General features: G+C 42.5%; 1 protein-coding gene across 1 annotated transcript in view; it reads left to right on the top strand.

Annotated features, from left to right (window-relative positions):
• The window catches only part of PKHD1 (PKHD1 ciliary IPT domain containing fibrocystin/polyductin), a 557030-nt gene that overhangs the window by 348147 nt on the left and 183764 nt on the right, over window positions 1-25119 (top strand). The window lies entirely within an intron of this gene.

Here is a 25119-nt window from a genome sequence, read left to right as displayed (position 1 = left end):
AATTTCTGTTATTATTGGAGTTTTGTTTTTTAGCTATAGATTTAAATTCTTTATCCACCAATTTTTCAAAAATTTCTAAATATGGACCCCTATTCTGCGTGGGATAAAAGTGGGATTTAGGTTTAAATTTCCTGTTTCTCAGTTCTTCCTCATCCATAATTGGAGTTGTTAGCTGATTTGGTTGTAACAAAAAATGTCTTTTCAACGTTAGTGATCTGATGTACTTTTTTAAATCAATGTATAAATTAAATTCATTTGATTTTTTATCTGGAGCAAATTTCATGCCTTTTGATAATAATTGTATCTCGTCTTCTGATATAGGTAGACCAGATATATTAAAGATGCCCTTTTCTCTTTCTTTGGCCTTTACAATGGCCATACCACGTGCCAAATCCTCTAATCCTCCATTCGTGTTCTCTTGTTCGGAGAGTTTACCTGTAGGGGTGAGAACCGGTTGCGATGTTCCCAGTTGTTGGCCCTGGGGTAAAAGTAGTTGGTAATGGGTTTTTCTTTTGGACCTCTGGTCCTCCCCTGAAAATTTTCCTCTTTTTCGTTATATTGTGAGCTAGAACTGCTATTAGATTCTTCTTGTCTAACTACTTGAGCATAGGATCTTACTCCTCTTTTTTCAAATGGGCGTATATTCCCATTATGAAACTCTGGTCGTTCTCTTGGGGGAGTACGGGTAACTCTTTTTTCAAGTGGACGTGTGTTTCTATTTTGTAACCCAGCTCTCTCTCTTGAGGGGGTACGGGTAAATCTATTGGTAATTTCTTTTCTCTGAGAATCTCCTAGATTTCTTTTCCTGCATTCATATGATACAGTATTTTTCCTATAGGGGGAGTGAGAGTCCAAAGTGGGGCCTCTCTGAAAGTGAGGTTTTTTCCTTGACATCCTATTTAGGGTGGAAAAAGTGTTGTTGATTTTGTCTTCCTTATCCCTTCTATATTTTTTACTTTTAGTTTCTGCAATTTTTTCATCTAATTGTTTTACATTTGTTTGTAAAGCTTCATCTCTCTCTTTATACTCCATACTCTCTAGGTCAATCTGTGCCTTAGATTCCAATAGCTCTAATTCCTCCTCAATTTTCTCTTTCATATCCTTTGAATATTTTATGATAAGTTGCATTAGTTGGAATGAGCAATTGGATAGGATCTCATCCCATTGGTTCATGAAATTTTCACTGTCTAAACCAAAAGCGGGAGTTTTTTCCAACCTTAAACCTCGTGGGATCAGCCCTTCCTTGAAATAATTTTCTAGGAAGGCTATTTCCCACCATTTTTTAGTTTCCCCATATAATAGTTTTTCTTTACATTTGAAATACTCATTTATTCCCTTAAGGGGTTGGGGTTTATCATACTCTTGAAAAATTGCTTCAAACCTTCTCAAACGGTGTTTCTGCATGTTAGATAGAAAGTCTATACTAGTGGCCATTGTTGGGCCCTTATAAATTCAACTGTATACAATGCTGGGATATAGCAAACCAATACAACAAAGAAATACACCTTATACACACACTTATATACAATGATACTTATCAGTGGTAGGTGAAATATAGCCTCCCTCAGATCGCTCCCAGCTAGCAATCAACTTCAATACCAATATATACAAAACACAACGAGGGAACCGGCTGGTTGCCTAAATTGAGATAAATACAAAATTAATATAGTGTAATAAAGTTTTACAAAAATAACATTGCACAATATGAAATGCACTCACAGGATCTTGGACAGTTCAGGCATATATGGTGCCTCCCCTGATTGTATGGGGGGCTGGGGGAGTTCCCCTGGACACTTCCCTGGATCTTTCCACCAAAAAGCAGGACTCCGGGTGTAGGTATGAAAAAGCGGCTTTAATTTTCAATAAAATATATATAAAAATGAATACAATAAAGGTCCTACGCGTTTCGTCCCTCTTGTAAAGTATGGGACTTCCTCAGGGACCAACAATATTAAAATTGCAATTAATACAGTACAAAAAAGCAGCCTAACCACCCTCCACCCACAAGTCCTTTAAATAGGGCTAATCCCCAAAGTCAATTAGTCACATGTGCCTCTCTGTCCCTCCTCATTGGTCCTGTGTCGATTAGTATCATCTGTTGGAAATTGCATTCTCCATTATTCACAGCTGATCTTCACTGTTGTTTGCAATTAATTTCGGCGTTTTCGTACATTCCGGAAACCGGAAGTGCTATGCGTTTCAACTAAGTTCACAAACCCGGAAGCTTTGTATAACCGGAAGTAGCTTGCGTTCCACCTTCGTTTTTTTCGTTCCACCTTCGTTTTTTTTGCGTTCCACCTATATTGGGGGAAATCTAGCCACAACAAATACACATAAAAGGTCTGTGATATAGCCCAAATGTTATTACACCATATACTATGTATCTTTATTGACCTTAAATCATCTATACAGTGTTCAGTGTTACAATAAATTTTCCTATTTATATTTGTGCAAATAGTTGGTGAAGTGTATCTAATATAAACTAATTCTTTATCTTATAATTTTGCAATATTTACCATTACTTCTAATATCCTATTTTGTGTGATATTATTTACATATGGTACTTCTAATTTGTGATATATCATTTGGTTTTCTCCTTCTTCTAATCAGAGAGGATATTTTTTATATATAAATGTTTTGTGTTATTATTAATAAACCAAATTATTCTTATGACAAACTGTGCTTTATATTAATCTCATCCCTATTTCTTATATTATATAGTGACTATAACTAATAATAGTATGTCTTATAAAAAAACACACTAGATCCACATCCACATTTAAACCACCAGGCTCCAAAGTTTGTAGCTTGTGGATCCAGTAGGTCTCCCTCTGGGATAGCTTTTTAATTCTATCCCCCCCTCTCCAATCAACACATACCCTTTCAATGCCTATACATTTGAAATCCGTGAAAGAAAATTGGGAACAGTGATTACAGTGTACTGGGATGGAATGTGTGGCCAAGTTCTTTTTTATATTATTTATATGCTCCAGGAGTCGCACTTTTAGGGGTCTCTTGGTTCTGCCCACATATTGCCTGCCGCACGGACATTGCAGTACATAAACTACATAGTCCGTGCGGCAACCAATTTCTTTTTTTATCTGGAATACTTCCCCAGTTACGAAACTAGAAAAAACTTTTGTCTTTTTTAGATTAACAATCCGACAGGCTTTACAGACTCCACACCCTCTGGAGAAACCATTTGCTACTGGTTTCTGACTATCTCCATGATTCTTTATTGCATAGCTGGGTGCCAAAGAGTTCTTAAAATTCTGATTTTTCTTGAAAATAAGTTTAGGCTGTTCTGGTAAGAAAGTATTAAGTACAGGATCCTGTTGGAGAATCGACCAGTGTTTCTGCAAACTCCTCCTAATCCCCGCATGGTCGGTGCAGTACTGTGTTCTAAAAGCAGCTACATTGTCTTGATAGGATTTGGCACGAGGTCTGTCCATTAAATAATTGCCTCTATCGGTTTGCAAAGCTAACCGGATTTCTTTGTCAATGGTGTTCTTCTTGTAACCTCTCTCTACCAATTTGTTCTTAATATGGTTAGATTGTGTTATAAAATCTTGAACTTGCGAACAGTTCCTTCTCACCCTAGCGAATTGTCCCTTAGCTATCCCTCTAAGCCAGGGGCGATGATGGCAACTTTGCCTATGAACATATCCATTGCCATCACTCGGTTTGAAGTAACACTTGGTTTTGATCTGATTATTCTCACTTGTCAATGACAAATCCAAAAAATTTATTTCTTTCTGATTCCACGCAGAAGTAAATTTTAGATTATATTCATTTTGATTCAGATAATTTTCGAATGATTGAAATAATAAAAAAGGCCCCTTCCAAATTATAATAACATCATCGATATATCTCCGCCAGAGCACCAGGTTCTCCCTCCAGTCATGCCCAACCCCTTTCATTTGTAACATTCAATATTACAAATGGAACAAAGCAGGGCTGTCCGCTCTCCCCAGCCCTTTACATCCTCGCACTGGAACCACTAACTCAGGCCATAAGGGATAACAAACTAATTCGGGGGGTGAAAACCAAACACAAAATACACAAAATAACACTGTTTGCAGACGATGTCATGCTCTCTCTGTCTAACCCAACCACTTCCATTCCAGAACTCCAGGCTCTCTTACAACAATATAGCGATTGTTCTTATTACAAAATAAACAGCTCAAAAATGCAAGCAATGTGTTTATACACGCCCACATCGCTGTATACGAGCTTACAAGATACATATACTTATGAATGGAGGTAGGATAATTTAACTTTTTTGGTATAAAATTCACTAAATTAGAGAGAAATTTGTACCGGGAGAATTACAGCAAAATTCTCATATCCATAAAACAGCAATTGATGAATTGAAAGGGGAAATACATATCTGGATGGGAAGGATAGCTGCTGTCAACATGAAAATTCTCCCGAGGTTACAATATCTATTTGCACGCTTCAAATTAGGCTACCTAATCAATTTTTTCAGGAAGCACAACAAATGATTAATACCTTGGTCTGGTTTACTAAGAGACCACGAACAACAGCAAAGACCATGCACCTAGCATACAAAGAAGGCGGAATGGGACTACCAAACATAATCATATACTACAGGTCAGCTATTCTTGCCCCACTGGTCACTGAGTTACATCAACATAACAAACCATCCCCTTGGGTAACTATCGAAGCAGAATACACTGAGGGACAACATATAACACACCTAGCCTGGACCCCTCCACAATTTAGGAAAAAATACAAAGACATGTCACCACTCACAGCTACAACACTATGGGAATGGGACAGGTTCCAAAAGGAGAGGGGACTGGATGAGAGGCTCTCTCCAACACTACTACTAGATTCCTTCTATGGGTTAATACCCTCATTGAACATAGCTCCCTGGAGCGGTAAGGGGCTAACACATTTGCATCAGTTGTTTTACCGGGGAGAAATAGTCTCATTCAAACTACTCCAAAACACTTATCAATTACCTAGCTCGGCGGAATTTGCACACAGACAGATATGTTCCTGGTTACATAAGAATACAAATATATTACCTACAGGTGACAGATGGGAAAACTTATCAACATTTGAAAAACTTTGTACACAAGAAAAAAAGCCACAAAAATTAATATCCATATTGTACAATCACCATCATCGATCACTAGACCCACATGCACTCCAATTTGTAAAAGCATGGGAATCAGAACTAGGGAGACAGCTGACAAATGAACAGTGGTCATATATACTGTATGCAAATAAGAAACTTACGCTCAATACAGCCCATCTGGAGTTAGCAAGGAAAATATTATATCGCTGGTACTTAGTGCCAACACGCTTGAAACACATGAAACCCACACATACGGGGCTTTGTTGGAGGTGCAATACTTCCCCGGGCACCATGTTACACATATGGTGGGCATGCCCAGCCCTGGCGACATTATGGACTGACACATAGACCCTAATAAAAGACACAACGGGAGTCACCCTCGCCTATACTCCAGATAATTACCTCCTACAGTATATGCCACCTAGCCTCACAAAAACATCAAGGTACCTAATCTATCACATTATCCTGGCAGTGCTGCTACATATCAGCAGACACTGGCAGAAACAGACGACTCCTCATATAAATAGTTGTATAACGCAAATTGAAGGCACAAAAGTGTATGAGGTAATGGCCAGGTCCAATAAGCCACCACAAAGATTTTGGACAGAGGCGTGGAGACAATGGGATAAATACCAAAATACACAGCGACAATCCCAAACACCCCAAACATCATAAGCCACAGCATTACCATGTTATTAAAATAGCAACACTCAACTTTCCCACTGCCATACTCTCGAGCGCAACACACCCAAACCTCATTAGGACTTAGTCTGACCTAAACTTGTAAGTCATTGAGGCCAGAGTGTGGGCCTGAATATTGGATAGAGCCAAGGGACCCCCCCTTTCCCCTTCCCGTATTACACCCACGTTGTTATACCCCTATGTTCAAAACACTCTATAGGCATGTTGCTAAGTATTAGGGAAATGCGGCTTATGCCACAGCTTAGTATTTATCAAGACCAGCACAGAGAAAGGATATTTTATTCATGTACCTTAAATTGAATATACAAGGAATAGAGCACGCATGTGTATACTTATGTGATATTGAGTGTTTTTTTCTTAATCTTTGTGCTACACAAATGCTTTCTACAAATGTAAAAATATAATTGTATATCACAACTATATATCTTTGCTGTAACTACGTTATGTAACCTGCAGATCCTGTAATAAGATTTTGTATTCCTAAAAATTGCCACAAAAAAAAAAAGAAGAAGGTAAAAGAAGGTAAAACCCAGTCTGAAGCACCTCCACTTTTGCAACAAACTAGGGAAAAAATAATTTTTAACCTGAGAATTGCTGTCAGAAAGCTCCTTGGATCAAGAAGCTATTACCTCACTAATTGAAAATTATATCTCCGTATGTCCTAAAAATGTCTTGTACGTTTCACATAGACATAGTTTGTATTAGGCCAATAACATCTCACTGTGGATTTGGATGTCCTTTATCAAGTTTCAGGTGTTTCACTAGTCATAGGTGACTTTCTACTTGCAATTTTTGGGGGCCTCCAAAGTTGTTTAATAATTTCCTTCTGCAACTGCTGTACGTTTTGCACAATATGTCTTCATAAAGTGGTCAGAATTCGGTGTACTTTTTCTTTTTCTTTTACCCAAGTGTTAACATCCTTCATTGAAAAGAAACTTTACTTTGCCCACATTGATGATGTATGTTCATTGTGATCTCTCACAGCAGCACCACTGTTTAGTAACACGTGTTCTAGATCCATGACAGAACTAATGTAGAGAGGGCCCTGAAAGTTTTTTGGGATCCCCTCTAGTAAGAGTGGCCAAAAGGTAGAACCCCATCTGTCGTACAACTCCAAGATGTTATGCTAGCTGCCATTTGCTCATCCTTGCAGGGTTGTATTTGTGAGCAGTGTTTGGGTGAATGGATGTTAGGATGTTTTAGTATAGAATATATCTGTTAAAATTACTGGGAACTGTTACGGACCGTTTCAGCATAAAAGGGGAAAAATCCGTTTAGGCGATAATCCCCTTTTCCCAAAAAGGCACAGCTACTGTAAAAGCACCAAAACTCACGAACTGGATATAGGTGAATAAGGTAGCACTCCAGCTGGAACCTCACGAATAGCTGCTAGCAGATGAATAGGAAAAGCAGACATCAGCTTACACTCCTTAGCAATCAATCTCCAACAGCATACAGTGAATCCCCCCAAGAACGAGACAAGGCTCCGTGTTGAGGGTCAAGCAGTGGTCTGAGGTGCTGGGGCACCCAGCCTGGTTTTTATTACATGAGTACACATACAGGCCCCACCCAGGGGGAGGCATAAAATAACCAATCACATACATGGTTCAGCCCACACATCCCCTCCCCTCAGATAACATTAAACCCAATTATCCGGTACACTTTTCCAGCCAAGTTCTGGATGTACCCCAAAAACAGGGGGTACACCTTTAAATCCAGCATCGCTGGATAGCCCTTATTCAGGGGGGAAACATATCCAAAATTCAAGTCATTCGGATGAACAGTTCGGCAGATATGGGTTTCCAAAGATTTGACCGACCGCATGGGTAAAGTATCCGAAAACAGTTCCATGCATTTTGGCCCTGCGGTCGGTCACAAACAAGGGAATGAAAACAGACGAATTGCCTGTGTTATAGAGCCTGGAGAGGGTTTGAATGAATTCCCTTGTTTGTGGGGTTCTTTCTACCGAACGGCGGGTCATTCGGTAGTTTCCATACGAATTTCTGGAAGTATGGAGGTCTCAGCGGTGTTTGCCTAGTCAAGTGTCCGATTTTAGTTCCAGACACTCGACGGCAAAACACCGCTGTTCGGTAGTTTAAGATGGCCGCCACCACGTGTTTGTTTCCCGAATGGCGGCCACCCAGAGGACAAAGAATACATTACACTGATTGCCAATTACCCGTTTGCAACATTGTTGCAAACTGTAATTGGAGGCACATTTATTCCTGGGTGGTCTGGTTCGGTAGTTTCACTCGATATAATGAATGGAGTGATTCTACCGAACAATCAGTTGAATGCTGCATACATATCACCCAGGTTAAACTTCACACATGAATACATATACAATATTACAGGCAGTACACTAGAATATGCTTCACAGTCTTAAAGGGACAGTAGTCCCAAAAGTCCCAATCTGTTCATAGATGATTTTAAAGGGCCAGTAGCAGCCATATACATTATTACATGCCCAAATATAGTTTTTATAGAGCAATATGTCCAGGGGCCGTAGTCCAAAGGCAGCAGGCGGACAACCAGGCTCCTCCAATACAATGTGGCGAGATTGGTTTCGTCACATCTCTCCCCCTTTCCAAAAAGACTAACAGGGTACCTGACCTCCTGCCGGTCAGTGCCCTTGTTAGTCCAGCAACCCACCCACAAAGCAAAAAAAACAGTACAGCCCACCCACAATAAATAGTTACTACACCTGGGTAGAGGAGAAGTTTGTCCATATCCAGGTGCCTCACCACGGCTGTGTAGGGGACTGGTAGGCTGCCTTGGTGGGTTGCGGAGTGGGCAGAGACCAGCGGTACTCTGTCCTGGTGCCAGCACTACCACCGGAGTAGTCTGGTTGGAGCCTGGTTGCTGGAGACGGACTGTCTCCCCCTTAGTTGCATAGCTCTGCTGCTGAGGGGGGAGACCGGTTGTCTCCCCCTTGGATACACAGCTCTGCCGTGGGGGGGTAGGACCGACCATCCCTATCCCCTGTATGGTAAGTGCAGAGACCACGGTCCCATCTGCACTGGTGGGGGGTTTACAGTCTCCCCCTGGTACATTAAGCTGCCGCTGGGGAGAGGGGGTAACAAGCTCCTCTCCCGATAGAACACTCTGCCCATTAATGATCCGCCGCTGGGGAGAGGTGGTAACAAGCTCCTCTCCCATACATATTTCTAGTCTTTGTGGAGGGAGACCGACTGTCTCTCCTCCCAATACAGAGTCCTGCCGCTGGGGAAAGGAGACAGGGCTCTCTATTCCCTGCTGGATACTCTGCCGCTGGAGAATGGAGACTGGGCTCCCAATTCCCAAAAAATCACGCTGCCGCTGGGGAGGGAGGACGCTGCTCTCCTCTCCCTGTATTCCACATTGCCCTCCTGGCATATCACTCTGCTGCTGGGGGGCAGGAACAACTACCTCTGCCCCCTGTAACTCAGCCTGCCGCTGGGGAGGGAGGAGGCTGCTATCCTCTCCCTGCACTTCACATTGCCCTCCTGGCATATCACTCTGCTGCTGGGGGGCAGGAACAACTACCTCTGCCCCCTGTAACTCAGCCTGCCGCTGGGGAGGGAGGACACTGCTCTCCTCTCCCTGTACTTCACCCTGCCTTCCTGGCATATCACTTTGCTGCTGGGGGGCAGGAACAACAACCTCTGCCCCCTGTAACTCAGCCTGCCGCTGGGGAGGGAGGACGCTGCTCTCCCTGTCCCGTAACTGTAATTTCCGGTGGAGGTCCACCCAACGTGGCAGCTGACCATCATCCTCTGCCCGGTATAGCAGAGTCTTGAACACTAGATCCCTCACGATCTTCACGTATTTCTCAGCTGGATTAGGTCCGTAGAAGTTCAACCGCAACCACATCATACGGTCAAATTCCTCTACAGAATATCTGTACTCCACTGCTGGTTCCATGCTGTTGCTTTTAGGGTCGCTGTACTGGGACATGCGTTGCCCTCAAATTGTACACTCCAGAGTAATGGTGTCTCCTGTAGCTGTCCTTCTGGCTGTAGGAACGATCCCACCGCTGCCACCAATTGTTACGGACCGTTTCAGCATAAAAGGGGAAAAATCCGTTTAGGCGATAATCCCCTTTTCCCAAAAAGGCACAGCTACTGTAAAAGCACCAAAACTCAAGAACTGGATATAGGTGAATAAGGTAGCACTCCAGCTGGAACCTCACGAATAGCTGCTAGCAGATGAATAGGAAAAGCAGACATCAGCTTACACTCCTTAGCAATCAATCTCCAACAGCATACAGTGAATCCCCCCAAGAACGAGACAAGGCTCCGTGTTGAGGGTCAAGCAGTGGTCTGAGGTGCTGGGGCACCCAGCCTGGTTTTTATTACATGAGTACACATACAGGCCCCACCCAGGGGGAGGCATAAAATAACCAATCACATACATGGTTCAGCCCACACATCCCCTCCCCTCAGATAACATTAAACCCAATTATCCGGTACACTTTTCCAGCCAAGTTCTGGATGTACCCCAAAAACAGGGGGTACACCTTTAAATCCAGCATCGCTGGATAGCCCTTATTCATGGGGGAAACATATCCAAAATTCAAGTCATTCGGATGAACAGTTCGGCAGATATGGGTTTCCAAAGATTTGACCGACCGCATGGGTAAAGTATCCGAAAACAGTTCCATGCATTTTGGCCCTGCGGTCGGTCACAAACAAGGGAATGAAAACAGACGAATTGCCTGTGTTATAGAGCCTGGAGAGGGTTTGAATGAATTCCCTTGTTTGTGGGGTTCTTTCTACCGAACGGCGGGTCATTCGGTAGTTTCCATACGAATTTCTGGAAGTATGGAGGTCTCAGCGGTGTTTGCCTAGTCAAGTGTCCGATTTTAGTTCCAGACACTCGATGGCAAAACACCGCTGTTCGGTAGTTTAAGATGGCCGCCACCACGTGTTTGTTTCCCGAATGGCGGCCACCCAGAGGACAAAGAATACATTACACTGATTGCCAATTACCCGTTTGCAACATTGTTGCAAACTGTAATTGGAGGCACACTTATTCCTGGGTGGTCTGGTTCGGTAGTTTCACTCGATATAATGAATGGAGTGATTCTACCGAACAATCAGTTGAATGCTGCATACATATCACCCAGGTTAAACTTAACACATGAATACATATACAATATTACAGGCAGTACACTAGAATATGCTTCACAGTCTTAAAGGGACAGTAGTCCCAAAAGTCCCAATCTGTTCATAGATGATTTTAAAGGGCCAGTAGCAGCCATATACATTATTACATGCCCAAATATAGTTTTTATAGAGCAATATGTCCAGGGGCCGTAGTCCAAAGGCAGCAGGCGGGCAACCAGGCTCCTCCAATACAATGTGGCGAGATTGGTTTCGTCACATCTCTCCCCCTTTCCAAAAAGACTAACAGGGTACCTGACCTCCTGCCGGTCAGTGCCCTTGTTAGTCCAGCAACCCACCCACAAAGCAAAAAAAACAGTACAGCCCACCCACAATAAATAGTTACTACACCTGGGTAGAGGAGAAGTTTGTCCATGTCCAGGTGCCTCACCACGGCTGTGTAGGGGACTGGTAGGCTGCCTTGGTGGGTTGCGGAGTGGGCAGAGACCAGCGGTACTCTGTCCTGGTGCCAGCACTACCACCGGAGTAGTCTGGTTGGAGCCTGGTTGCTGGAGACGGACTGTCTCCCCCTTAGTTGCATAGCTCTGCTGCTGAGGGGGGAGACCGGTTGTCTCCCCCTTGGATACACAGCTCTGTCGTGGGGGGGTAGGACCGACCATCCCTATCCCCTGTATGGTAAGTGCACACACCCTGACAAACAGATACACACATTGACACATCCATCCCCTGACACACAGATGCACACCCTGAAACACAGATATACATCCTGATACAAACACACACACTAATTTACCAATGACAAAGCATAGAGAGCATTTATCATAGTAATCAAATAATAGGGTGCTATCCTAAAATGACAAACAACATATGCAAACAGGCAAAGGATGACAACAAACTGTGTACTTAAATACAATAACGAGTCACATAACACACACATGATAATAATGCAAAAGAAAGTGACTAAGGCTTAGCTACAATAAACAATACTGATAAGCATTAACAATACCTTACATGGAGCCTGTAAGAGCTAAGACACATGTCAAGAAACTCCCCTAATGTTTCAGCACCAAGTGTGCCTTTCTTAAGGGAAATAATCCTTTTACTGGTTATTGTCTGTTATGTAAAAAAATATTGCTTTCTGTATTTGATTACACAGTTTTGCTAATAGTTAATGTAACGGAATGCCTGGCACCCCGACTGGAAACCTTCCGTTGACGGATGCTCCTAGTGCTTCCCGAGTGCTCCAAGCACTCCACCAGACACCATAACCACTGCAGACCCCATGAACCGCCGCAGCTTGGTTGGGGTCTCGCCGTCTTCCGCCTACTCTGGACCCAAGACCAGGGTCCAGCTTCCAGTAGGTAGACCTCTCTTAAATCCAGAGAGCAGGAACAGGAACAAGCTCTTACCAGAGCTCAGTGATTATACCATGGGGTGTATCCCCAGAGTGTAGTTCTCCAATCCCCCAAACATGAGCCAAGACTTCATGAAGGTGCAAGATGATCTCTTTAATGGTGGCCACAGCTTGGCCTTTTATGCAGGTCCTCCATGAAAGTATACTCCCACAGGGACCTTGTGGAGGACTGGAATAAAATTACAGTAGCCAATCAACATACAATACAATGTGAACCACTCCCACAGAAACAGTAAAATCCCTCCTCTCTATCCTGGAGATAATTGGGTTAAGTGGCTATAGTAAACTTAATTATCTCCAGGTACAGAAAATATTCCCAAGTTAAAACGGTAACAAAAACACAATAAAATACATAACTCATATTTCACATAACTGAACCCCCACATTCCCCAGATAGCTTGGATCTGAGCGCTCAATATATCCGAACAGCGCTCAGATCCCATGAACACAGTCGAATCGCCATGGAGTTAAGGAGTTTTCACCGACAGTTCGACAGAAATCTGCCCAGCATTAGTTTAATGGCTTTTAGCTATCAGGGTCGGTCTAGTTCGTGAGTTATCAATGTGCCGAACGACACAGCGTTTGTATAAACTGAAACTAAGGGATGGAAGTTTGAAGGTCCCAGCGGTGTTCGTATGAAAAAATGACTGAAAACAGTTCCACGCGGTCGACGACCAAACACCGCTGGGAGTTCGACAGTTTAAGATGGCCGCCGCCACATGTTCGTTCATACGAACGGCAACCACCAAGCCGTTTGTCAATTAGCTGCGGTTAACCACAGCTTCTGGGAGGTTAACAGGCTGCACACTTCCATTGCGTGTGGTCCGGGTGTTCGTTAGTTTGTTTGTATAGACAAACACCATAGGCACAATCCATTCGGTAGTCCCATATACTGAACTGTAGAAGAAAAAAGGCATGAACAAAAGCCTTTCCCCAGTCATGAGTCCAGGTCTCCTACATGGACCATAGTCACAGGGAAACAGGCTGGCAAGCAGGCCCCTTCAAATCCCAATGTCGAAGGTTCTTTCTTCACAGTTAATGTCTTTTATGTAATAAAGATTGCTTTTTGCATTTGATTACACAGCTTGGTGTACATCCTTTTGCCTGTTTGTACATATACATATTGAAACATTCACTCCCCCTGTCACATGCACACCTTGACACACAAATGCACATACAGACACACACTGACACACACACACACACACACACCTTGACACAGATAGACACTGATACATACACACTGGCACATACACACTCTCTGACACATACATACACATACACACATAAATGTCATAACTTTTATATTTTAAAATAAATTGTACAATACAAAGGAACTACACGAAACTCAAACATACATTGTATCTGCAGTTAAGAATCAGTCTGTCAACCTTCCCTTCCCATTTTTAACATACCTTTTGGGTGGGTGGAGGGTGGCTTGCTTGGGGTTCTGCTGCTGCTGGCTGAGGCTGTGGGAGCGGGTGAGAAGGTTTGCAGCAGCTCACTCTTTCCTTTCTTCTCCATGTTGCCTGCGCTGCCGCCTCCTCTCTCCCACGTGGAATCTCTATTTAAGTTAGGAGGAAGTGACTCACTTGATCCCAGCTGACTGATACTACAGGAAGAGTCTTGGCACCCTACTGAGTTCCTGTTCAGCAATACCCATTGGTCCTACCCAATGAGCTGCCAAAGATTGTGGGCCCCAGAGTGCACCATAGAACATAGAATGTGACGGCAGATAAGAACCATTCGGCCCATCTAGTCTGCCCAATATTTCAAAATACTTTTAATTAGTCCCTGGCCTTTCTTAAGTCTAGGATAGCCTTATGCCTACCCCACACATCTTTAAACTCCCTCACTTTGTTAACATCTACCACTTCAGCTGGAAGGCTATTCCATGCATCCACTACCATCTCAGTAAAGTAATACTTCCTGAAATTATTTTTAAACCTTTGCCCCTCTAATTTAAGACTATGTCCTCATGTTGTGGTAGTTCTCCTTCTTTTAAATATAGTCTCCTCTTTTACTCTGTTGATTCCCTTTATGTATTTAAATGTTTCAATCATAGCCCCCCTGTCTTGTCTTTCCTCCAAGCTATACATGTTAAGTTCCTTTAACCTTTCCTTGTAAGTTTTATCCTGCAATCCATGAACCAGTTTAGCAGCCCTTCTCTGAACTCTCTCTAAAGTATCAATATCCTTTTGAAGATATGGTCTCCAGTTGTCAGGGTACCTGTGGTCTCTACCTCCGAAAGAGGTAGAGACTTAGCTGTTCCTCCATCCAGACGGTCTGATGGCTCCCTTCCCCGCGGTCTATCCGGTCATGCTAGGCCGGCCGCGAGGGAGTGACTGCCTTTTACAGCATCTAGGCAGGAAGTAGTCATCAGGACACTCCCCCGGAACAACCTGTCAGTCAATGGCTGCAGGACCAATCAGGACGTCTTGGGGGCGTGGTTACTGCTCTGAACAGGGTATTTAACAGAGCTTCTTTCATTAGCTCATTGCCCTGTCGTGGTTCTAGCTTGTTCTAGTCACTCAGTGCTTGTGTATTCTATTATCCCTTTTGGTTTTGACCCGGCTTGTTTACCTTACTCTGCTTATCTCTGTTACCCTTGATTCGGCTTGTCTCTCGCTTACCTGTCTTCTGTTACCCTTGATTCGGCTTGTCTCTCGCTTACCTGTCTTCTGTTACCCTCGACCTCGGCTTGTCTTTGACCATTCTATACTGTACTACTTACGTTAGTCCGGCCATTCTAAGGTCCGGTATACGTATCTGGCTACTGTTTGTACTCTGCGTGTTGGATCCCTGTCCCGATCCTGACATTACGACAGGGCCAATGGATCCTGCAAGTACAAACAGTCAGCTGGCTGCTCCTGATCCTAGGTTTGAGGCCATGGATCACAGAATGGATCAGATGGCGCTTGCGCTACAGGCTCTATTAGCTTGTGCCAATAAACCACCAGAGGAGATACGTAATACCCCTGTTTCTCCTGTCGGTTCAGGTCTAGAGGTAGCCACAGTGGGTGCTTCTTCTCACATTACCCCCCCAGTACGCTATGGTGGGGCTCCTGAGAAGTGTCGTGGTTTTTTAAACCAAATTAGTATCCACTTTGAATTGCAACCTCGCTCTTATCCTACAGATAGGGCAAAAGTAGGATTTATTATCACCCTACTCATTGAGAAAGCTCTGAGATGGGCCAACCCACTATGGGAGAACGATAATCCATTAGTTTATAACTATAACGCATTTGTAGCTGCTTTTAGAAGAACATTTGACCCTCCAGGTAGAAAGGTTAATGCAGCCAGATTACTGTTGCGCCTGAGACAGGAGAACCGAACACTGGTGGATTATGCACTAGAGTTCAGGTCTCTGGCGGCAGAAATCAAGTGGAATGAGCAGGCGTATATGGATGTATTTTTGAATGGCCTATCTGATGTAATCCTTGATGAGGTTGCTACCAGAGAACTCCCTGAGAATTTAGAGGATTTAATTTCGTTCATCTCTCGTATAGATGAACGTCTAAGAGAGAGACAGAACACTCGAGAGGGGAACCAGAGACCTTCTTTTAGGTTAGCTCCCGCTGTTCCAAGTCCTGACTCCACGATATCTTTGCTTACTGAACCTATGCAGATAGGGTATACCCGCCTCTCTGAGGAGGAAAGACAGCACAGGAGAAGAGAGGGTTTGTGTATGTATTGTGGAGCCAAGGGTCATTTACTCTCGAACTGTTCTAACCGCCCGGGAAACGCTCGCACCTAAGTCTCTCTAGAGGACAGGCCTTGGGTGTTTCTATTTTGTCCTCTACTCCTGATTATAAAGATCACAGGCTTCTGCTACCAGTTTCCTTAACTTGGGGGAAGGAAGTAGTAAGGGCTAAGGCATTGATAGATTCCGGTGCTGCTGAGAATTTTATCGACCAAGCCTTTGCTAGTAAGAACAATTTCCCATCCCAGCTAAGGGAGACACCTTTGGCCGTTGAGGCCATAGATGGTAGACCACTACTAGACCCTGTTATCTTTCGTGAGACCATACCCATTAATTTAAATGTGGGTATCCTACACGTGGAGAATTTATCTCTTCTGCTCATTTCGTCTCCTTCCGTTCCCATAGTTCTGGGGTACCCATGGTTGAAAAAACATAACCCTATTATCGATTGGGAGTTAGGAGAGATACTCTCGTGGGGCCAGGGCTGCCAGGATCGGTGTTTGTGCAAGGTTTCTCCATTAGCTAATATTAACATACCGGAGAATCCTACTCAGTCCACAGAAAGACAAATACCAGACCTTTACCTAGACTTAAGGGCAGTGTTTGACAAGAAGAATGCCGATTCTTTGCCTCCACACAGGTCATTTGACTGTAAGATTAAGCTTCTACCCGGCACTATGCCTCCGAGGGGCCATGTATATCCTTTGTCTGTTCAGGAAAACTCGGTTCTAGAGGAGTATATTCGGGAGAATTTAGAAAAGGGATTCATCAGGAGGTCTTCTTCTCCGGCCGGGGCTGGGTTCTTTTTCATTAAGAAGAAGGATGGCACGCTGAGACCTTGTATCGATTACCGAGGCTTGAATAAAATAACTGTCAGAAATGCCTATCCTATCCCACTGATTACCGAGTTATTTGATCGTCTTAAGGGCTCCAAAATCTTCACCAAGTTAGATCTCAGAGGGGCTTACAATTTGGTGAGAATCCAACAAGGTCACGAGTGGATGACGGCATTCAATACCCGGTATGGCCATTACGAATACACTGTTATGCCATTTGGACTATGCAATGCTCCTGCAGTATTTCAAGATTTGATTAATGAGGTACTTAGGGAGTTTCAGCATGAGTGTGTTATTGTTTACCTGGACGACATACTAATACACTCTAAGGAGATTGAGACTCACCATAGACAGGTCAGAAAGGTATTACACAAGCTGCTGCAACATGGTCTATATTGCAAATTGGAGAAGTGCAGTTTTGATCAGTCTCAGGTAGACTTTCTTGGATACGTGATTTCTGGGGAGGGTTTTAAAATGGATCCTGTAAAACTTCAATCTATTTTAGACTGGCCCTTGCCCAAAGGACTCAAGGCTATCCAAAGGTTTATTGGTTTTTCCAACTACTATAGGCGCTTCATTAAAGGATACTCCTCTATCATTGCGCCTATTACCAATATGACCAAACAAGGGGCTGATACTAAGTTCTGGTCTAAGGAAGCTCTGGGTGCTTTCAAGACTCTCAAGGAACTTTTTGCCTCGGCTCCCATTCTAGTCCATCCTGATACGACTCTGCCTTTCTTGCTCGAGGTCGATGCCTCTGAGACAGCAGTTGGGGCTGTTCTGTCTCAAAGGTTAGGGGTGGATAAACCGTTACACCCTTGTGGTTTCTTCTCTAAGAAATTTTCTGGGCCTGAGAGCAGATATGACATCGGGGAAAGGGAACTGTTAGCAGTCATTAAAGCCTTAAAGGAGTGGAGACATTTGTTGGAGGGGACCCTACACCCTATTACGATTTTGACGGACCACAAAAACTTGTCCTATATTGGGGAGGCTAAGCGCTTATCCTCTAGACAAGCTCGTTGGTCCTTATTCCTGACTCACTTCAATTATGTACTGACTTACAGACCTGGTTCTAAAAACTCTAAAGCCGATGCATTATCTCGCCAATATGAACCTTCTACTGTACCTGAACCAGTTCTTTCTTCTATAGTTCCGAAATGCAATATCATTGCTAATACGAATCTCAGGATTCATTCTCCATTACTGGCCGAGATCATTAAGTTGCAACATCTAGCACCTAAACAGACTCCTGCGGGCCGTCATTTCGTTCCTCCTGCTCTTCAACTGGAACTTTTACAGTGTTTACATAATAGCAAGATGGCGGGACATCCTGGTATCCGCAAAACTTACGCGTTGATCTCTAAGGACTTCTGGTGGCCTGCTTTACGGAGGGACATTGAGGAGTTCATCGCTGCATGTGAAGTTTGTACTAAAACCAAACAACCCCATACGCTTCCATGTGGATTCCTGCAACCCTTGGAGGTTCCAGAAAAACCATGGTCCTGTTTGGCCATGGACTTTATTGTCGATCTACCTATCTCTAAAAGACAGACTGTTATCCTCACCGTGGTTGACAGGTTTACTAAGATGGCACACTTCATTCCCCTGCCTAAACTCCCGTCTTCTCCCGAATTGGCAGAGATATTCGCTAAGGAGATTTTTCGCCTACATGGGATACCCTCTCAAATTGTATCGGACAGAGGCTCCCAATTTGTTTCCCGCTTTTGGAGGTCCTTCTGCTCTCAACTTGGTATTAAATTAAACTTTTCTTCTGCCTATCATCCTCAGTCTAACGGAGCTGCTGAACGTACCAACCAGAAAATTGAACAATATTTACGATGCTTTGTTTCTGAACACCAGGATGATTGGGTCGGTTTGATTCCTTGGGCGGAGTTTGCACACAACAATCTCGTTTGCGATTCTACTCATTCAAGCCCCTTCTTCATGAATTATGGTTTTCATCCATCTATTCTTCCTTCGGATTCCCCTTCCCAGGGGGTGCCGTCGGTTGATGTTCATGTTGCCAATTTGAGGAAGTTGTGGGATCAAACTCGACAAATCCTTGGGCACAACTCTATGTTGGTCAAGAAACACGCTGATAAACGTAGAAGGGCGGCTCCGGTCTTTGTTCCAGGTGATAGGGTATGGCTGAGCACGAGGAACATCCGTTTAAAAGTGCCCTCCATGAAGTTCGCTCCTCGTTATATTGGACCCTACAGGGTGCTGACCCGTATCAATCCAGTTGCGTATCGTTTAGCTCTTCCTAATACCTTACGCATCCCGAACTCGTTTCACGTTTCATTGCTGAAACCACTCATATGTAACAGATTTTCCTCCACAATAGCCCCTCCTCGCCCCGTTCAGGTGGAGGGTCAGGAGGAGTATGAGGTTAACTCTATTATTGATTCTCGAATCTCCCGGGGGAGAGTACAATATCTGGTTGATTGGAAGGGATCTGTTGCCTGTCACTCAGCCACTGCCTTACCCATTCAACAATATTGGAATCCAAACTTAAAGATTGCAGTTTATTGATGAGCCTTCTATGTGGAACGGTGTCAAAAGCTTTAGTTTCACCACTGTTCTAGATAGTGCTTTCAATTTCTAAGGGTCTTTATTAGTATTAGACCCTGATTGAAGCAAAGCTGCCTTTTAGACACAAGTGCCCAATTACAAGTGTTCTTGGAGAAAAAAGTGATGATTAGATGGAAAGGTAAGTACTATGGCCTTTGGTCATATAAAACTAGGTAACATACACTTGATGGAGCGAAGGGCATATATTTTGACCAAATACTGTGAACCTATTTTAATTTTTTTATTTCAGACTTTTTTTTATGCTATGTTCTGTGTACATGGTTATTTCTATATATTGTGAATGGAATATTATTTAATAAGAAAAACACTTAATATGACCGAGGGTCTTTTTCATCCCTCGCTCATTCACTAATTGTCTTTCACTTCAGACAGAACAAAAAACTTGTTGTTTCAAGTACATTATATAGTAATGATACAAATAATTCAATATTGCATGAATAAAAACAGTCTAGATTTCCGGCATAGTTTTGCTTTAAATGTCTAATGTTTATTTTTGTTTTTGCAAAAACACCTATTTTGTTCAGATTTTATTAATTGGCTTGAAGTGCTTATTGTTTTTAGCCTAAACCTATGTGTTTTAGACCTTGTGTTATTGCTTGGTCACCATCTGTCCTTCACTGTTTGTTCAAAGCCCCAAGGAACAAGCTTTTTAATCCATCTGTCCAAATTCCACCACACCCTAAAGAAATACCAACATAGCAAAGATAATGAGCTATTTGGGTAAACAATGTTAATAAAAATTGACATCTCTATTGGTGAATCCACACTAAGCGCTTGTGGCTCTCCTTACGTACATTGCTCCACAGAAAAACTTTCCACTCAAACTTGTCAGAAAACTGACTCAACAACTTAGGATCAGTTCTGTCAGATGCTGTTCCATCTCTTTTGTCAATCATATTTGGTGACAGGAAAGGCCATTGGGTGGATGAAATGCTTTTGCATTGTCTTCAGGGACAAGGCAACCATTTTAACTATAGATTTTCCCTAATTGTGTACTGTTTTATTCAGAAGTAATGAATTATAAAATAAATTGTACAATACAAAGGAACTACACGAAACTCAAACATACATTGTATCTGCAGTTAAGAATCAGTCTGTCAACCTTCACTTCCCATTTTTATACTTACACACATCCAAATGATCTTTTTGGAGTGTGTGTTGGAAGCATCTCTATCTGCCTGTATTTCAGCTACCATAGCTGCTTAATCAATTCCACCCATTGCAGTGGTAACCTTAGTATAATGAGTCAGACGAGTTCCCCAAAACACTATTTTAACAGATATCCTTGAAAAGCATAATGTATTTATTTAATGTGTTCACAGATGTATGCATATTGTTTAGGTGTATAACATATTAAAAACACCCCTATGTGGTGGCCCTTTTGAGTTCATAGTAAGTGGCTTCTTTTGAAGTTAAAGGGGCAGTCTGCTATAGTGGTTAGAATGCCAGAAGTCCTGTGGTATCATCCCGTGATAATAATATAAGTGCCTGATCTTGTGAGATCTTAGAAGCTATCTAAACTCTGAGTAATTGTATGGAAGACCAACTAGGAACCTCAGGTGCCGTAAGTAAAAAAAAACAACGTATAGCCTCGTTCTCCATATAGAAGGCACAAGCACGTTTAAGGTAAGAACCTACTGGTTTATTTGTTCAGCATTGGGTTTCCTATAATGCCTCTGAAAGTCGACCTCATTGAACACATGCACGGGTTGCTCTGTGTCAACTATAACAGAAAAGGAATGCACACACAGGTTGTGATTCATCTCCTCTACCGGCAAATGCATGTGCACAGTATGTCTTCTGTTTTGGGGAAAAATTACCCACCTATGTATGGTGTGCAATGTACAGCCTAAATGCCTATGTGTGTGCAATACTCAGGCTTGCCTATGTACAGCCTAAATGCATGTTTCTGTGCAATGTTAAGACCACTTATGTACAGCCTAATGGCCTATTTGTGTGTAATGCTCAGGCCCTCTTATGTACAGCCTAACTGCATGTTTATGGGCAGTGTTCAGACCACCTGTGTACATCTTATCTGCAGGTCTGTGGCCAGTGTTCAGACCACTTACATACAGCCTTATTGCCTATTGGTGTGCAATGCCCTGGCCCTCCTATGTACAGCATAACTGCCTATTGGTGTGCAATGCTCTGACCCTCCTATGTACATCTTAACTACAGGTTTGTGGGCATTATTAAGACCACTTATGCACGGCCTTATTGCCTATTTGTGTGCAATGCTCAGGCCCTCCTATGTACAGCCTAACTGCATGTTTATGGGCAGTGTTCAGACCACCTATGTACATCTTAACTGCATGTCTGTGGCCAGTGTTCAGACCATTTATATACAGCCTAATTGCCTATTTGTGTGCAATGCTCTGGCCCTCCAATGTACAGCAAAACTGCATATTTGTGGCAATGCTCTGGCCCTCCCATGTACGGCATAACTGCCTATTGGTGTGCAATTCTCTGGCCCTCCTATGTGCAGTCTAACTGCATGTTTGTGGACATTATTAAGACCACTTATGCACAGCCTTATTGCCTATTTGTGTGCAATGCTCTGGCCCTCTTATGTACAACCTACCTGCATGCCTGTGGGCAGTGTTCAGATCACCTGTGTTTTTCCTTTCTTGCCTTTAAACACACTTTTCTACTTTATGTCCACAGTGAACATTTTGTTTTTCTCGTTTCTTTTAATAATTCCCACTTCTGTGAGTTGGGATAAGACTGGCATATTTACTTCCTGTTTGTACTTATTTAAGAGGTTAATTGTTTTTTTATAAAACCAGGTCTCAGTATTTTCATGGTTTGATTTTTACCTCACCTATTTATTGAAATACCCTGTCTTACACCACAAGGGTCTGTTGCGTGGCCCAGCAGGGCCAGATCATTATAGGTATCGCTAGAGTAGCTAGTCCAGGCCTATGCTTTAAAATAAGCTCAAATGCGCCAATATATATTTGGACAGTTGTATTTATGAATTCTTTGTTTACATTCTGAAATGAGCTGCACACCCTCAAAGGGGGCTACTATCGGATCAAACTGACTTTATCATCAGTTTTGCGCTACTCAGGCTGGGCTTCATGTGTTGGTGTGTGTATGGCTTTACAACGAGATGGTGGCATATCAATCACACCTGGGGGAGTCCGCACATTATGTGTAAACCTGCTGTTGGTTTGATTTTATCACACATATAGACCATACATGCTATGCAGTAAAAATGGTAATTCAGCTTCTCGTATTAGGCTTTAGAACTTTGCAGCCCCAAATACCTTGCCGCAGTCAAACATACTAAAGGTCTAGAGGTGTAGAGTTGGGGATATATGCATTTTTTTTTAGTTATTTGTACTTCTGAAATGTATTTGCTATTTTGTATGCATATATATGTAGGATTTAATTTTGTGGAATCCTTTATTTGTTTCTAGTTACCGTATATCACATTACCTATGTGCCGATATATCTTGCAGATTTCCTTTCATCTTTTTCACAAGCGATTTCCAAAGATCAAGCCATGGTGTACAGTATTCGGGGTACTGCGTACATGTTTATATCAGGACTGTAATACGTTACGTTTTTATTACACTTCTCTCACCCTAATTTTTAACCACAAACTCACAATCCTCTTCTGGGTCTATTTTTACTTATATCTGTGTTCTTACCTTTGATATTAGGGGTTGATTAGTAAGTCTAACATTTATTTTCCTTTGAAGATCTCTACAATGGCTAGCTGTGAGCCTGGACATGCTAAGGGTTTACTTAGTGGATATATATATATATATATTATTTTTTTTTATTTATTTTTTTTAGCCTGCATGTTAATCACTGATGGGATTTATATCATATTTTCTGTTTGGTATTGGGCTATATTAATCACTCTATTTCATGGCATATATATAATTTTCATATATATGTATATATTTGTCTGTATTAGTGACAAAATACACTAAACCAAACACCAGTGAATATATGGATAATGAGCAATTCCCCTTTCTCTATTCTGAAAACTGGAGAGTATAAGATTCCTCCACATCTTGAATAATGTCTGTATAACTGTTTATTTCCATTTGTTTGCATTTAATTGAAAAGTGTTGTATGTCACATTGGATTTTGATCTCTGGAAGAGCTGATTACTAACTGTGTATTTTCTTACCCCTGCAGGTATGAAAAAGGTTCTAACTTACAGTTTAATACTGGTGTTGTTCCATAATTACTCCAGTAGGCAGTCCCATCAGCTGGGGATGGTATACCTTCTGGTTCAGGAGCCATAATCCACAGGCTCCTGTATGGTGGGTTCTCTAGGTGAAATAGTTCCCGCCCTTTGTCTTTTTTCTTGATATATCATCCCACTTGTTATGACTAGTGATGTCCCGAACGGTTCGCTGGCGAATAGTTCCTGGCGAACATAGCATGTTCGCATTTGCCACGGACGGCGAACATATGCGATGTTCGGTCCGCCCCCTATTCGTCATCATTGAGTAAACTTTGACCCTGTACCTCACAGTCAGCAGACACATTCCAGCCAATCAGCAGCAGACCCTCCCTCCCAGACCCTCCCACCTCCTAGACAGCATACAATTTAGATTAATTCTGAGGCTGCATTCATATTTTTTGGGGTTTGTGTTTATTATACATTATCCTCCATAGCCAGTAACCTGTGTTTATTATACATTATCCCCCCATAGCCAGTAACCTGTGTTTATTATACATTATCCCCCATAGCCAGTAACCTGTGTTTATTATACATTATCCCCCCATAGCCAGTAACCTGTGTTTATTATACATTATCCCCCCATAGCCAGTAACCTGTGTTTATTATACATTATCCCCCCCATAGCCAGTAACCTGTGTTTATTATACATTATCCCCCCCATAGCCAGTAACCTAAAGATTACTTAGTATTAGTAAATAATATGCCCCTACTCGCTATACCGAGAGTAGGGGCATGTCTAGTAAGCAGTGAGCAGCCTGTGGCTGCTAGCTGTAAAAAATAACCTAATAACCTCCCCCCCCCTTGCGTGGCTGGTGGGGGCCCCATAAATAACAATAAGGGGGGACCTACTGACCTCCCACCCTGGCCCCCAACCCTGATGTCACGTTCACAGTAAATGATGTGGAACACAACTGCAGATTTGTTAGGACTTTGATCTTTTATTAAGACACTTAGATGGAACTGAGACTTCAGTTCCAGAATTACAGTTACTGTTTCTTTAAATAATAAACGGTTTGTTTCATTTAGCATTGGCAAGGTTCAGAATTCATTAGCATCCGTTATTCTTGTTAACAGTTCAAATTATAGGAGATTATATACATTGGAATTATCAGCAGCAAGACTGGTGCAATATAACTTAAATAATACTTGTTTTGAGGGATGCTGTAGCAGGCTTGCTGAACAACTTGATAGAAGACTTTAGTATGAAGAAATAAGATTATCTGTAGCAAGACAGGTACAGCTGAACTTGAATAATACTTGATTTGCGGAAAGCTGTAGCAGGATTGCTGAACAACTTGATAGCAGACTTTAGTAAGTTGAATTAAAGCTTTAGCATTGTTAGCTCTTAACTCAGAGACTGTAAATTACTTAACTTCTGGAAGTAGAGGGATTGTGTCCCCAGCTCTCCTCTGAGGCGGTTGCTTCAGTGGTAGTTGTCTGTGATGAAGAGAGA

This window comes from Pelobates fuscus, chromosome 2 (assembly GCF_036172605.1).
Source record: "Pelobates fuscus isolate aPelFus1 chromosome 2, aPelFus1.pri, whole genome shotgun sequence".
Lineage (NCBI taxonomy): Eukaryota > Metazoa > Chordata > Amphibia > Anura > Pelobatidae > Pelobates > Pelobates fuscus.
This window is presented reverse-complemented; position numbering and strand designations above follow the sequence as displayed.